Source organism: Bufo bufo, chromosome 3 (assembly GCF_905171765.1).
Source record: "Bufo bufo chromosome 3, aBufBuf1.1, whole genome shotgun sequence".
In the NCBI taxonomy this organism is placed as follows: domain Eukaryota; kingdom Metazoa; phylum Chordata; class Amphibia; order Anura; family Bufonidae; genus Bufo; species Bufo bufo.
In genome coordinates, this window is record NC_053391.1 from 399,924,422 (window position 1) to 399,940,452 (window position 16,031).

A 16,031-nucleotide genomic window follows, 5' to 3' on the forward strand; every position below is an offset into this window, starting at 1 on the left:
CATTTAGGCCCAGGCGCCCAGGCACCCAGGCAGAGGAGAGGTCCCGTAACAGAGAATCTGGCCTTATGTCAGCGCAGAATCTGTCTTCATGTCATAGCAGAGAATCAGGCTTCACGTCACCCACCACTGGAACAGGCCACTGTCACACATTTAGGCCCCGGCACCCAGACAGAGGAGAGCGGTCCCGTAACAGAGAATCTGGCCTTATGTCAGCGCAGAATCTGTCTTCATGTCATAGCAGAGAATCAGGCTTCACGTCACCCACCACTGGAACAGGCCACTGTCACACATTTAGGCCCACGCACCCAGGCAGAGGAGAGAGGTCCCGTAACAGAGAATCTGGCCTTATGTCAGCGCAGAATCTGTATTCATGTCATAGCAGAGAATCAGGCTTCACGTCACCCACCACTGGAACAGGCCACTGTCACACATTTAGGCCCAGGCACCCAGGCAGAGGAGAGAGGTCCCGTAACAGAGAATCTGGCCTTATGTCAGCGCAGAATCTGTCTTCATGTCATAGCAGAGAATCAGGCTTCACGTCACCCACCACTGAAACAGGCCACTGTCACACATTTAGGCCCAGGCACCCAGGCAGAGGAGAGAGGTCCCGTAACAGAGAATCTGGCCTTATGTCAGCGCAGAATCTGTATTCATGTCATAGCAGAGAATCAGGCTTCATGTCACCCACCACTGGAACAGGCCACTGTCACACATTTAGGCCCCGGCACCCAGACAGAGGAGAGCGGTCCCGTAACAGAGAATCTGGCCTTATGTCAGCGCAGAATCTGTCTTCATGTCATAGCAGAGAATCAGGCTTCACGTCACCCACCACTGGAACAGGAGACTGTCACACATTTAGGCCCAGGCACCCAGGCAGAGGAGAGAGGTCCCGTAACAGAGAATCTGGCCTTATGTCAGCGCAGAATCTGTATTCATGTCATAGCAGAGAATCAGGCTTCACGTCACCCACCACTGGAACAGGCCACTGTCACACATTTAGGCCCAGGCACGCAGACAGAGGAGAGTGGTCCCGTAACAGAGAATCTGGCCTTATGTCAGCGCAGAATCTGTCTTCATGTCATAGCAGAGAATCAGGCTTCACGTCACCCACCACTGGAACAGGCCACTGTCACACATTTAGGCCCAGGCACCCAGGCAGAGGAGAGAGGTCCCGTAACAGAGAATCTGGCCTTATGTCAGCGCAGAATCTGTATTCATGTCATAGCAGAGAATCAGGCTTCACGTCACCCACCACTGGAACAGGCCACTGTCACACATTTAGGCCCAGGCACCCAGGCAGAGGAGAGAGGTCCCGTAACAGAGAATCTGGCCTTATGTCAGCGCAGAATCTGTCTTCATGTCATAGCAGAGAATCAGGCTTCACGTCACCCACCACTGGAACAGGCCACTGTCACACATTTAGGCCCAGGCACCCAGGCAGAGGAGAGAGGTCCCGTAACAGAGAATCTGGCCTTATGTCAGCGCAGAATCTGTATTTATGTCATAGCAGAGAATCAGGCTTCACGTCACCCACCACTGGAACAGGCCACTGTCACACATTAAGGCCCTGGCACCCAGACAGAGGAGAGCGGTCCCGTAACAGAGAATCTGGCCTTATGTCAGCGCAGAATCTGTATTCATGTCATAGCAGAGAATCAGGCTTCACGTCACCCACCACTGGAACAGGCCACTGTCACACATTTAGGCCCCGGCACCCAGACAGAGGAGGGGTTCATTCAACTTTGGGTTGCCCCGCAATATAATGGTAAAATGAAATTAAAAATAGTATTGAATGAGGAAGTGCCCTGGAGTAGAATAATATATTGTTAAGGGGAGGTAGTTAATATCTAATCTGCACAAGGGATGGACAGGTCCTGTGGGATCCATGCTTGGTTCATTTTTATGAACGTCAGCTTGTCCACATTGGCTGTAGACAGGCGGCTGCGTTTGTCTGTAATGACGCCCCCTGCCGTGCTGAATACACGTTCAGACAAAACACTGGCCACCGGGCAGGCCAGCACCTCCAAGGCATAAAAGGCTAGCTCTGGCCACGTGGACAATTTGGAGACCCAGAAGTTGAATTTGGCCGAACCATCAGTCAGTACGTGGAGGGGTGTGCACAGGTACTGTTCCACCATGTTATTGAAATGTTGCCTCCTGCTAACACGTTCCGTATCAGGTGGTGGTGCACTTAGCTGTGGCGTGTTGACAAAACTTTTCCACATCTCTGCCATGCTAACCCTGCCCTCAGAGGAGCTGGGCGTGACACAGCTGCGTTGGCGACCTCTTGCCCCTCTTCTGCCTTCGCCTTGGGCTTCCACTGGTTCCCCTGTGACATTTGGGAATGCTCTCAGTAGCGCGTCTACCAACGTGCGCTTGTACTCGCGCATCTTCCTATCACGCTCCAGTGTAGGAAGTAAGGTGGGCACATTGTCTTTGTACCGGGGATCCAGCAGGGTGGCAACCCAGTAGTCCGCACACGTTAAAATGTGGGCAACTCTGCTGTCGTTGCGCAGGCACTGCAGCATGTAGTCGCTCATGTGTGCCAGGCTGCCCAGAGTTAAGGACAAGCTGTCCTCTGTGGGAGGCGTATCGTCATCGTCCTGTGTTTCCCCCCAGCCACGCACCAGTGATGGGCCCGAGCTGCTTTGGGTGCCACCCCGCTGTGAACATGCTTCATCCTCATCCTCCTCCACCTCCTCCTCATCCTCGTCCTCCTCGTCCTCCAGTAGTGGGCCCTGTCTGGCCACATTTGTACCTGGCCTCTGGTGTTGCAAAAAACCTCCCTCTGAGTCACTTCGAAGAGACTGGCCTGAAAGTGCTAAAAATGACCCCTCTTCTTCCTCTTCCTCCTGGGCCACCTTATCTTCCATCATCGCCCTAAGTGTTTTCTCAAGGAGACATAGAAGTGGTATTGTAACGCTGATAACGGCGTCATCGCCACTGGCCATGTTGGTGGAGTACTCGAAACAGCGCAACAGGGCACACAGGTGTCATGGTCTTACCTTCTTGCTGTTCTCCTTCGTTTGACATGTGCTGGCGGCCATCTTGGTTTCTGGGTTTCTTGTAGCCTTCCACCCTGCGGCTCCTCCTTCCCACTGGGAGGAGCTGGATGCCTAGCTCATATATATAGGAGGTCTGTGGCTTCAGTTCCTTGCTTGGTCCTCCTGTGTTCACATGCTTCTAAGACTGCTGCTGCTTCTGGTTCCTGATCCTGGCTTCGTCTGACTACCCTGCTGGTTCCTGATCCTGGCTTCGTCTGACTACCCTGCTGGTTCCTGATCCTGGCTTCGTCTGACTACCCTTCTGGTTCCTGATCTCTGGCCTCTCAAAGACTCTGCTTCGGTTTCACCATTCGTTTGGACTTTTGCTTTACAGCTTTATTTTCAATAAAGCCTTCTTATTTTCACTTATCTCTTGTTGTACGTCTGGTTCATGGTTCCGTGACATTAGGACCAAGCCATGAGTTCTGACGGTACAGGGCCATCCTCGCTACCCATGCTGGTTGCCAGACTTGATCAGCAGGATCACCTGTTGGGTCGGTTCGCTGTGGCGTTGCAAACCCTGCTTGAACGCACGGCTCATTTCGCTCCCGTTGCCGATGGGTCGGTTGTCGCTCCTACTGCCGCTCCGGTTGTTGCGCCAGAGTCTACCCCGACACCTGTTGTTGCGCCTGCGGTGTTTCGGGGTATGACCGGTTCTGCCCCTCTTCCACAGCGCTTTGGGGGAGAGCCAACTCAGTGCCGAGGTTTCCTTAACCAGGTGGGCATTTATTTCGAGTTGCTGCCACATGCCTTTCCTACTGAGAGATCAAAGGTGGGCTTCTTGATCTCGCTGCTCTCGGACAAGGCCTTGGCCTGGGCCAGCTCTTTATGGGAGAACAACAATCCGGTGGTTGCCGAGTTTTCCGGTTTTTTTGCTTCTCTTCGGAAGGTATTCGATGTGCCGGCTCGTGCTGCCTCTGCTGCGAAGCTCCTTATGTCCATCAGACAGGGTTCACGATCCGTAGCTGAATACGCCATTGAGTTTCGTACCCTGGCAGCAGAGGTGGGCTGGAATAATGAGGCTCTGGTCGCTGCTTTCTCTCATGGTCTCTCGGATGCCTTGAAGGATGAGGTTGCAGCTAAGGACCTACCAGTGGAGCTCGAGTCTCTTATTTCTTTCCTGATTTTGATTGACACCAGACTCAGGGAGAGACCTTCCTTTAAGGAGAGCCTGCGGAGGTCTTCTAACAGATTGGCGCCTACGTTTGCTGTCCCACCCGTGCCTCCCTCTCCTCCCACGCCTCCTGGGGATGACTTGTCTGGGGGTGAACCCATGCAGCTGGGGTTTGCTCGCCTGTCCGAGGGGGAGAGGGTACTCCGGAGACGCGAGGGTCGATGCATGTACTGTGGTCTCGGTGGGCCTTTTCGGTTGGCATGTCTGAACCGTCCGGGAAACGCTCGTACCTGAGATCCTGTCGGGGGCAGATCTTGGGTGGAGTCTCCTCGTCCCCGGTTTCCCGTGTTGACAAACCACTGATCACTGTTGTCCTCTCCTGGGTCGGGGGCTCGGTGACGACCCAGGCGTTGGTGGACTCTGGTGCTGGTGGTTTGTTCATTGATAGTGTGTTCGCTGCCGCCAATTCCATTCCTCTGCAGGCTCGAGGTTCCCCACTGGCTCTTGAGGCGATAGACGGCAGACCCCTTCTGTCGTCACACGTGACTCATGAGACCCTTCCAGTGGGGATAGCCATTGGTGCCGTTCACAGAGAGTCGGTCTGCCTCCAGGTTATTTCGTCTCCACACTACTCGGTGGTCTTGGGCTACCCCTGGCTCCAGAAGCATAATCCGACTTTCGATTGGAGATCGGCCGAGATCCTCTCGTGGTCACCGCAGTGTGGGGCTAGTTGCATCCATGGGTCTGTCAAGTTGCTGTGTACTTCCTCGGACTCTCTGTTGCCTCCTGAATACGAGGAGTACCGGGATGTATTCGATAAGGTGCGCGCGGTTGCCCTACCTCCGCACCGCCCATACGATTGTGCCATAGAGTTACAACCTGGTGCCGTTCCTCCTCGTGGCAAAGTCTATCCACTGTCGGTAGCGGAGAATGAGGCCATGGAGGAGTACGTGAGGGAGGCGCTTTCACGCGGACACATTCGCAAATCCTCGTCCCCGGCAGGGGCTGGATTTTTCTTTGTGAAAAAGAAGGGCGGTGAGTTGAGGCCTTGCATCGATTACAGGGGTCTCAATCTCATCACGATCAAGAACGCTTACCCGATACCCTTGATTTCCGAGCTGTTCGATCGCCTTAAAGGGGCCACGGTCTTTACCAAACTCGACCTGAGGGCGGCATATAACCTGGTAAGGATCAAGGCGGGCGATGAGTGGAAGACCGCGTTTAACACCAGGACCGGCCATTATGAATCCTTGGTTATGCCCTTTGGGTTGTGCAATGCGCCAACAGTCTTTCAGGAATTCATCAACGATGTTTTCCGTGACCTGTTGCAGCAGTGTGTGGTGGTTTATTTGGATGACATCTTGGTATATTCTGAATCCATGGAGGCCCACATTCTGGATGTCAGACGAGTGTTGCAACGGTTACGAGAGAACAAGCTGTTCGGTAAGCTTGAGAAATGCGAATTTCACCGATCCCAGGTAACCTTCTTAGGTTACATCATTTCCGCTGAGGGGTTCTCCATGGATCCTGAGAAGGTTTCGGCTGTCTTACAGTGGCCCCAGCCCAGTGGTCTTCGTTCCCTGCAGCGCTTTTTGGGCTTCGCCAATTATTATCGGAAGTTCATCAGGGACTTTTCCATGCTGGCCAAGCCTCTCACGGATCTGACCAGGAAGGGCAGTAATTCCCAGGTCTGGCCGCTCGAGGCCATCCGAGCTTTTGAGGCCCTAAAGTCCGCTTTTGTGTCGGCTCCGATTCTGTCGCATCCCAACCCTGGGTTGCCGTTTGTCCTCGAGGTGGACGCGTCTGAGACGTGAGTAGGCGCCCTTCTGTCTCAGCGTAGAACACCAGAGGGTCCTCTGCTTCATTGTGGGTTTTACTCCCGGAAACTGTCTTCCGCGGAGTGCAACTATCAGATTGGTGACAGGGAGTTATTGGCCATCGTGCAGGCCCTTAAAGAATGGAGGCACTTGCTCGAGGGTTCGGTGGTTCCGGTTCTCATCCTGACGGACCATAACAATCTGACCTACCTTTCTGAGGCCAAGAGATTGACACCACGTCAGGCCAGATGGGCTCTGTTCTTGTCACGTTTTAATTACGTGGTCTCCTACCTACCCGGTTCCAAGAACATCAGGGCGGATGCCCTATCACGGCAGTACTCCGAGCTGTCCAGGGAGGAGTCGATTCCGACTTCGGTCATACCTCCGAATCAGATCCTGGCCGCCATTCGCACCAGCCTGACCTCTCCCCTGGGTGAGCAGATTTTGGCGGCTCAATCTGGTGCTCCCTCTGGGAGACCCAACGGCAGATGTTTTGTGCCTGAGGAGTTGCGCACTCGGTTGTTGCGAACCTACCATAACTCCAAGACCGCGGGGCATCCTGGAAAGAATCAGCTGTCCTGGGCTGTTTCACGTCTGTTCTGGTGGCCTTCCCTACGTTCCGACATCGCCGCATATGTAGCGGCATGCTCCGTTTGTGCCCAGAGTAAGTCCCCTCGGCACCTTCCGTTGGGCCTTCTGCAACCCATAGCCACCGGGGAGCGCCCATGGTCACACCTGGGGATGGATTTCATTGTGGACCTCCCTGCATCCCGAGGCCATACGGTCATTCTCATGATTGTGGATCGGTTTTCCAAAATGTGCCACTGTGTTCCTCTCAAGAAGTTACCCTCTGCTCAAGAGTTGGCCACGATTTTTGCCAGGGAGGTCTTCCGGTTGCACGGTTTGCCCAAGGAGATTGTGTCGGATCGGGGGAGTCAGTTTGTGTCCAGGTTCTGGCGCGCCTTTTGCTCCCAGTTGGGGATTCATCTCTCCTTCTCCTCGGCCTACCACCCTCAGTCCAATGGGGCCGCAGAACGATCCAATCAGGCCTTGGAGCAATTCCTTCGTTGCTATGTCTCCGATCACCAAGACAATTGGGTTGACCTCCTGCCTTGGGCTGAGTTTGCCAGGAACACGGCGGTGAACTCTTCCTCTGGGACGTCTCCCTTCATGGCCAATTATGGGTTCCAACCTGCCGTGTTACCGCAGGTATTCTCTCCCCAGGATATTCCGGCTGTGGAGGATCACTTTTCCGTCCTACGTGCTTCTTGGGTACAGATCCAGAAGTCCCTTGAGGCCTCTGCGCAGCGCCAGAGACTCCAGGCTGATCGCAGACGAGCGCCTGCTCCTTCCTACCAGGTCGGAGACCGTGTATGGTTGTCCACCCGCAACCTCAACCTTCGAGTGCCCACTCCCAAGCTGGCGCCTCGCTTTGTTGGTCCCTTCCGAGTGCTTCGCAGGGTAAACCCGGTAGCCTATGCCCTTGCGCTTCCTCCTGGCATGCGGATCTCTAACGTGTTTCATGTCTCCCTGTTGAAGCCACTGGTGTGTAATCGTTTCACTTCCTCGGTTCCTCGGCCTCGTCCGGTCCGAGTGGGCAATCATGAGGAGTATGAGGTGAGCAATATCCTGGACTCACGCCTGGTCCGCGGTCGGGTGCAGTTTTTGGTCCATTGGCGTGGTTATGGTCCAGAGGAGCGTTCCTGGGTTCCCTCCGCAGATGTCCATGCTCCTGCCTTGCTCCGAGCCTTCCACGCACGCTTCCCTCAGAAACCGTTTTTTGCTCCGCGGAGGAGGGGCCCTTGAGGGGGAGGTACTGTCATGGTCTTACCTTCTTGCTGTTCTCCTTCGTTTGACATGTGCTGGCGGCCATCTTGGTTTCTGGGTTTCTTGTAGCCTTCCACCCTGCGGCTCCTCCTTCCCACTGGGAGGAGCTGGATGCCTAGCTCATATATATAGGAGGTCTGTGGCTTCAGTTCCTTGCTTGGTCCTCCTGTGTTCACATGCTTCTAAGACTGCTGCTGCTTCTGGTTCCTGATCCTGGCTTCGTCTGACTACCCTGCTGGTTCCTGATCCTGGCTTCGTCTGACTACCCTGCTGGTTCCTGATCCTGGCTTCGTCTGACTACCCTTCTGGTTCCTGATCTCTGGCCTCTCAAAGACTCTGCTTCGGTTTCACCATTCGTTTGGACTTTTGCTTTACGGCTTTATTTTCAATAAAGCCTTCTTATTTTCACTTATCTCTTGTTGTACGTCTGGTTCATGGTTCCGTGACAACAGGTCTCGCATGGAGGCCCAGTCATTGGTGGTGAAGTGGGTCTGATCCACAGTGCGACTGACCCGTGCGTGCTGCAGCTGAAACTCCACTATGGCCTGCTGCTGCTCGCACAGTCTGTCCAGCATATGCAAGGTGGAGTTCCACCTGGTGGGCACGTCGCATATGAGGCGGTGAGCGGGAAGGCCGAAGTTACGCTGTAGCGCAGACAGGCGAGCAGCGGCAGGGTGTGAACGCCGGAAGCGCGAACAGACGGCCCGCACTTTATGCAGCAGCTCTGACATGTCGGGGTAGTTGCGAATGAACTTCTGCACAACCAAATTCAGCACATGCGCCAGGCAAGGGATGTGCGTCAAACCGGCTAGTCCCAGAGCTGCAACGAGATTTCGCCCATTATCGCACACCACCAGGCCGGGCTTGAGGCTCACCGGCAGCAACCACTCGTCAGTCTGTTGTTCTATACCCCGCCACAACTCCTGTGCGGTGTGGGGCCTGTCTCCCAAACATATGAGTTTCAGAATGGCCTGCTGACGTTTACCCCATGCTGTGCTGAAGTTGGTGGTGAAGGTGTGTGGCTGACTGGATGAGCAGGTGGAAGAAGAGGAGGAGGAAGCTGAGTAGGAGGAGGAGGAGTCAGGAGGCAAAGAATGTTGCCCTGCGATCCTTGGCGGCGGAAGGACGTGCGCCAAACAGCTCTCCGCCTGGGGCCCTGCCGCCACTACATTTACCCAGTGTGCAGTTAGGGAGATATAGCGTCCCTGGCCATGCTTACTGGTCCACGTATCTGTGGTTAGGTGGACCTTGCCACAGATGGCGTTGCGCAGTGCACACTTGATTTTATCGGACACTTGTTTGTGCAGGGAAGGCACGGCTCTCTTGGAGAAGTAGTGGCGGCTGGGAACAACATACTGTGGGACAGCAAGTGACATGAGCTGTTTGAAGCTGTGTGTGTCCACCAGCCTAAATGACAGCATTTCATAGGCCAGTAGTTTAGAAATGCTGGCATTCAGGGCCAGGGATCGAGGGTGGCTAGGTGGGAATTTACGCTTTCTCTCAAATGTTTGCGAGATGGAGAGCTGAACGCTGCCGTGTGACATGGTTGAGATGCTTGGTGACGCAGGTGGTGGTGTTGGTGGTACATCCCATGTTTGCTGGGCGGCAGGTGCCAACGTTCCTCCAGAGGCGGAGGAAGAGGCCGAGGCGGCGGCAGCAGCAGCAGAAGAGGCCGAGGCGGCAGCAGCAGAAGAGGTAGCAGGGGGAGCCTGAGTGACTTCCTTGTTTTTAAGGTGTTTACTCCACTGCAGTTCATGCTTTGCATGCAGGTGCCTGGTCATGCAGGTTGTGCTAAGGTTCAGAACGTTAATGCCTCGCTTCAGGCTCTGATGGCACAGCATGCAAACCACTCGGGTCTTGTCGTCAGCACATTGTTTGAAGAAGTGCCATGCCAGGGAACTCCTTGAAGCTGCCTTTGGGGTGCTCGGTCCCAGATGGCGGCGGTCAGTAGCAGGCGGAGTCTCTTGGCGGCGGGTGTTCTGATTTTGCCCACTGCTCCCTCTTTTGCTACGCTGTTGGCTCGGTCTCACCACTGCCTCTTCCTCCGAACTGTGAAAGTCAGTGGCACGACCTTCATTCCATGTGGGGTCTAGGACCTCATCGTCCCCTGCATCGTCTTCCACCCAGTCTTGATCCCTGACCTCCTGTTCAGTCTGCACACTGCAGAAAGACGCAGCAGTTGGCACCTGTGTTTCGTCATCATCAGAGACGTGCTGAGGTGGTATTCCCATGTCCTCATCATCAGGAAAAATAAGTGGTTGTGCGTTAGTGCATTCTATCTCTTCCACCCCTGGGGAAGGGCTAGGTGGATGCCCTTGGGAAACCCTGGCAGCAGAGTCTTCAAACAGCATAAGAGACTGCTGCATAACTTGAGGCTCAGACAGTTTCCCTGATATGCATGGGGGTGATGTGACAGACCGATGGGCTTGGTTTTCATGCGCCATCTGTGCGCTTTCTGCAGAAGACTGGGTGGGAGATAATGTGAACGTGATGGATCCACTGTCGGCCACCCAATTGACTAATGCCTGTACCTGCTCAGGCCTTACCATCCTTAGAACGGCATTGGGCCCCACCAAATATCGCTGTAAATTCTGCTGGCTACTGGGACCTGAGGTAGTTGGTTCACTAGGACGTGTGGCTGTGGCAGAACGGCCACGTCCTCTCCCAGCACCAGAGGGTCCACTAACACCACCACGACCATGTCCACGTCCGCGTCCCTTATTAGATGTTTTCCTCATTGTTCCCGTTCACCACAATTTTGAGAATGGCAAATTTGGGAATGCTTTTTCAACCCAGAACAAAAAGTGTGCTTTTACGGTCACTACAAATAACTTGACCAGCTAAAACAGTGCAGATTTGGTTGAATAGAGATGTGAGACCTGTTTTTTTTTGCGCTGTGTGACAGGTATAGGTTTAATCACAGAATCACACTTCTATCAGCACGCTAGCGTGTGTCTTAGGTTTTTCTGAATGACACTATCAATACCTTCAATGTAAGATTTTCTTTTTGGGATAGATTTCAAGTAGGCCTCAAATACCAGAAACTAGTTATTTTGAGAATGGCAAATTTGGGAATGCTTTTTCAACCCAGAACAAAAAGTCTGCTTTTACGGTCACTACAAATAACTTGACCAGCTAAAACAGTGCAGATTTGGTTGAATAGAGATGTGAGACCTGTTTTTTTTTTGCGCTGTGTGAAAGGTATAGGTTTTATCACAGAATCACACTTCAATCAGCACGCTAGCGTGTTTCTTAGGTTTTTCTGAATGACACTATCAATACCTTCAATGTAAGATTTTTCTTTTTGGGATAGATTTCAAGTAGGCCTCAAATACCAGAAACTAGTTATTTTGAGAATGGCAAATTTGGGAATGCTTTTTCAACCCAGAACAAAAAGTCTGCTTTTACGGTCACTACAAATAACTTGACCAGCTAAAACAGTGCAGATTTGGTTGAATAGAGATGTGAGACCTGTTTTTTTTTGCGCTGTGTGACAGGTATAGGTTTAATCACAGAATCACACTTCTATCAGCACGCTAGTGTGTGTCTTAGGTTTTTCTGAATGACACTATCAATACCTTCAATGTAAGATTTTCTTTTTGGGATAGATTTCAAGTAGGCCTCAAATACCAGAAACTAGTTATTTTGAGAATGGCAAATTTGGAAATGCTTTTTCAACCCAGAAAAAAAAGTGTGCTTTTACGGTCAATACAAATAACTTGACCAGCTAAAACAGTACAGATTTGGTTGAATAGAAATGTCAGGTCTATTTTTTAGGCGCTGGGTGACAGGCTCAACTTGCTCCTGATGTAATATATGGCCAAAAAATAACCACACTGTTGATGGTTAAATGCACTTGGGTGACACAGGCTCAGCCTGCACCAGATGTAGTATATGGCCAAAAAATAATCAGACTGTTGATGGTTAAATGCACTTGGGTGACACAGGCTCAGCCTGCAGCTGATGTAGGATATAGCACAAAATAACCACACTATCGATGGTTAAATACACTTGGGTGACACAGGCTCAGCCTGCAGCTGATGTAGTATATGGCCAAAAAATAATCAGACTGTTGATGGTTAAATGCACTTGGGTGACACAGGCTCAGCCTGCAGCTGATGTAGTATATGGCCAAAAAATAACCAGACTGTTGATGGTTAAATGCACTTCGGTGACACAGGCTCAGCCTGCAGCTGATGTAGGATATAGCACAAAATAACCACACTATCGATGGTTAAATACACTTGGTGATAGCTCGTGCTGGCGCACCACAAGTCACAAAATGGCCGCCGATCACCCCAGAAAAAAAGTGATCTAAAAACGCTCTGGGAAGCCTCAAAAAAGTGAGCAAGTCAATAATAGCACTTCAATGATCCACAGCTGCAGATCGATCACAGAATGAAGTCTTTTGGAGGAGTTAATCTGCCTAATCTCGCCCTAACGTCGCAGCTGCAACCTCTCCCTATACTGATCATAGAAGAGTGACGTGCGGCGCTACGTGACTCCAGCTTAAATAGAGGCTGGGTCACATGGTGCACTGGCCAATCACAGCCATGCCAATAGTAGGCATGGCTGTGATGGCCTCTTGGGCCAAGTAGTATGACGCTTGTTGATTGGCTGCTTTGCAGCCTTTCAAAAAGCGCCAAGAAAGCGCCGAACACCGAACCCGAACCCGGACTTTTACGAAAATGTTCGGGTTCGGGTCCGTGTCACGGACACCCCAAAATTCGGTACGAACCCGAACTATACAGTTCGGGTTCGCTCATCCCTAGTGATGGGTATTAGACAACTGCCCATTTGGAAAAAAAATCACGGATCAGACGGACACCCCTGCCACCTGAGCCCGCCTGTCCGTGATTGGAGGAGCGGCCCCACGCTGGCTGCGGTCCAGCGGTGGAACCGACTCCTCGATTGCCCCTAATGCAGCTGGCTGGACGGCCTGTGCCGCTCATATTTATTGTTTTTGTTTTTATAAGAAAGCTTAAAGAAGCAAGAAATAATAAAATAAAATAAAAAATAAAAGATGTGCGATGGGACAAACTTTATTGGGGTAGGGAAGGTGTGTGGTGAAATTTAAGAGGAAAAAAAGCAAAACTAAAATTGAGGGACCCACTAAATTAAATCCGTAAAGTAAAATAATAAATAAATTATTAGAATTTTTTTAACAGAAAACAGACACAAACACAAAAAGACTCAGACAATCAGACGCGGACAAGATAGATAATACAAACAATAAACAGAAAACTCTAATTCACAACTTTTTTTTTTTAGACAAAAACTAACACCCCCAAAAAAAAAGACAGACACAGACAATATTTAATCTACAAAGCTAGACAGAAAACACAAACCTTTTTTTTTTTTTTTAACTTAACACAGACGATGAGACGCACTAACTATACAAAATAAAAAAGGCACTAACAAAGGAGAACTTTTTTCTTTTTAAGAAATTACACTAACACAAAAAGATGCAGACAGTAAGACCCAGACAAGACAGCTAAAGCTAAACAGTTTTTTTATTAAACTAAAAACACTAAAGGACAAAGACAATAACATGCGGACAGTACAGATAAAACTAACAGTCAACACTCAATGAAACTTTTTTTTTTTTAATCCTAAACCAAAGACAAGACAGACTAAACCGACAAACAAAAACAGACAGACTATACACTAAGACCCTAAATCCCTGACTAACCTAGCGCTAACTATCTAAGATGAGAAATTGACAGCCCTACCGCTAACCTACACTAATATTCTATGTATTTGTTATTCTCTAACACTAAAGCCCTACACTGATCCCTGCTCTAAACCTATCAGCCCTGACTAACTCTGTCTTTCACCTAACTAAACTAACCTATCACTGATAATTTTGACCCTAACAGCTAATCCCTAATCCCTATCTAACACTAACTAGCTAATATTATTTGATATATCAATTGGGGATGGGGAATTAGAATATCACAAAGCACCAGCACCACCACACCTCCTCTCTCTGGCACAAATACAACATCACTAAATGGCTGACGGGTGTGCCTTCATTTATATAGTGAGAAGGTAGGCTTCTTTCGGATTGGTTGCTAGGTTTGTTGCTAGGCCTTCTCATTGGCTAATCTTGGTAAAGTAGGGAGGGGTTAGGATCAAGTCACCTAGAAAGGAAAAAATAAAGACGAATATTCAATCTGCGAATATATAACTCTATTCAACATATTCGGCTATTCTTCTAGTACATCAAATTACACAAGGGCCAAACGCCGGATCGGGTATAGAATGCTGCAAATAGACTTAGGAGACAATTTTACATGTTTAAAAACCTTTACATGTATTGAAAGCTTGAAATGGCGGGAGTTGGTTGCGCGAATGGAATGCCGCAAAAATAACATATACGATTTTTCGGCAATACATGCAGTGTAGTGCTGTCTGACACAACCCGTTAATGCTTGAGAAAAGAAGGGAATAAAAAACACGAATAGATTACTGCAAATAGTCAAGTGACGGATTTCCGCAGGAAATGTTATTACGTATAATGTCCTTACTCTAACAGGAGTATTTAACCACCCCAGGACCGCCGTACGCAGGATTGCGTCTTTGCGGCGGCCCTGTTATTCTGGGTGGAGACGCACACAGGCGCGCGCGTTCACAGGAACCGGAGGTAAACTAGCTGATCTACAGCCTGCCAGCGGCGTTCGTTCGCTGGCAGGCTGTAGATGCGATTTTTTTTAACCCCTAAAAGGTATATTAGACGCTGTTTTGATAACAGCGTCTAATATACCTGCTACCTGGTCCTCTGGTGGTCCCTTTTGCTTGGATCGACCACCAGAGGACACAGGCAGCTCTGTAATAAGTAGCACCAAACACCACTACACTACACGCCCCCCTGTCACTTATTAACCCCTGATCACCCCCCTGTCATTGATCACCCCCCTGAAAGGCTCCATTCAGACGTCCGTATGTGTTTTGCGGATCCGATCCATGGATCCGCGGATCCGCAAAACACATAAGGACGTCTGAATGGAGCCTTACAGGGGGGTGATCAATGACATATAGCCCATATAGACTCCCTGATCACCGCCCTTTCATTGATCACCCCCCTGTAAGGCTGGCTCCATTCAGACGTCCGCATGTGTTTTGCGGATCCACGGATCCATGGATCGGATCTGCAAAACACATACGGACGTCTGAATGGAGCCTTACAGGGGGATGATCACCCCATATAGACTCCCTGATCACCCCCCTGTCATTGATCACCTCCTTGTAAGGCTGGCTCCATTCAGAGGTCCGTATGTGTTTTGCGGATCCACGGTTCCATGGATCGGATCCGCAAAACACATACAGACGTCTGAATGGAGCCTTACAGGGGGGTAATCAATGACAGGGGGTGATCACCCCATATAGACTCCCTGATCACCCCCCTGTCATTGATCACCCCCCTGTAAGGCTCCATTCAGACGTCCGTATGTGTTTTGCGGATCCGATCCATGGATCCGTGGATCTGCAAAACACATAGGGACCTCTGAATGGAGCCTTACAGGGGGGTGATCAATGACAGGGAATGATAAATGACAGGGGGGTGATCAGGGAGTCTAATATGGGGTGATCAGGGGTTAATAAGGGGTTAATAAGTGACAGGGGGGGTGTAGTGTAGTGGTGTTTGGTGCTACTTATTACAGAGCTGCCTGTGTCCTCTGGTGGTCGATCCAAGCACCCCCCTGTCATTGATCACCCCCCTGTAAAGCTCCATTCAGACATTTTTTTGGCACAAGTTAGCGGAAATTTATTTATTTTTAATTTATTTATTTATTTATTTATTTATTTTTCTTACAAAGTCTCATATTCCACTAACTTGTGACAAAAAATAAAATCTCACATGAACTCACCATGCCCCTCACGGAATCCAAATGCTTAAAAATTTTTAGACATTTATATTCCAGACTTCTTCTCACGCTTTAGGGCCCCTAAAATGTCAGGGCAGTATAAATACCCCACATGTGACCCCATTTTGGAAAGAAGACACCTCAAGGTATTTTGTGAGCGGCATGGCGAGTTCATGTAAAATTTTATTTTTTGTCACAAGTTAGCGAAAAGGGAGACTTTGTGAGAAAAAAAATAAAAATAAAAATTTCCGCTAACTTGTGCAAAAAAAAATAAAAAATTCTATGAACTCGCCATGCCCCTCACGGAATACCTTGGGGTGTCTTCTTTCCAAAATGGGGTCACATGTGGGGTATTTATACT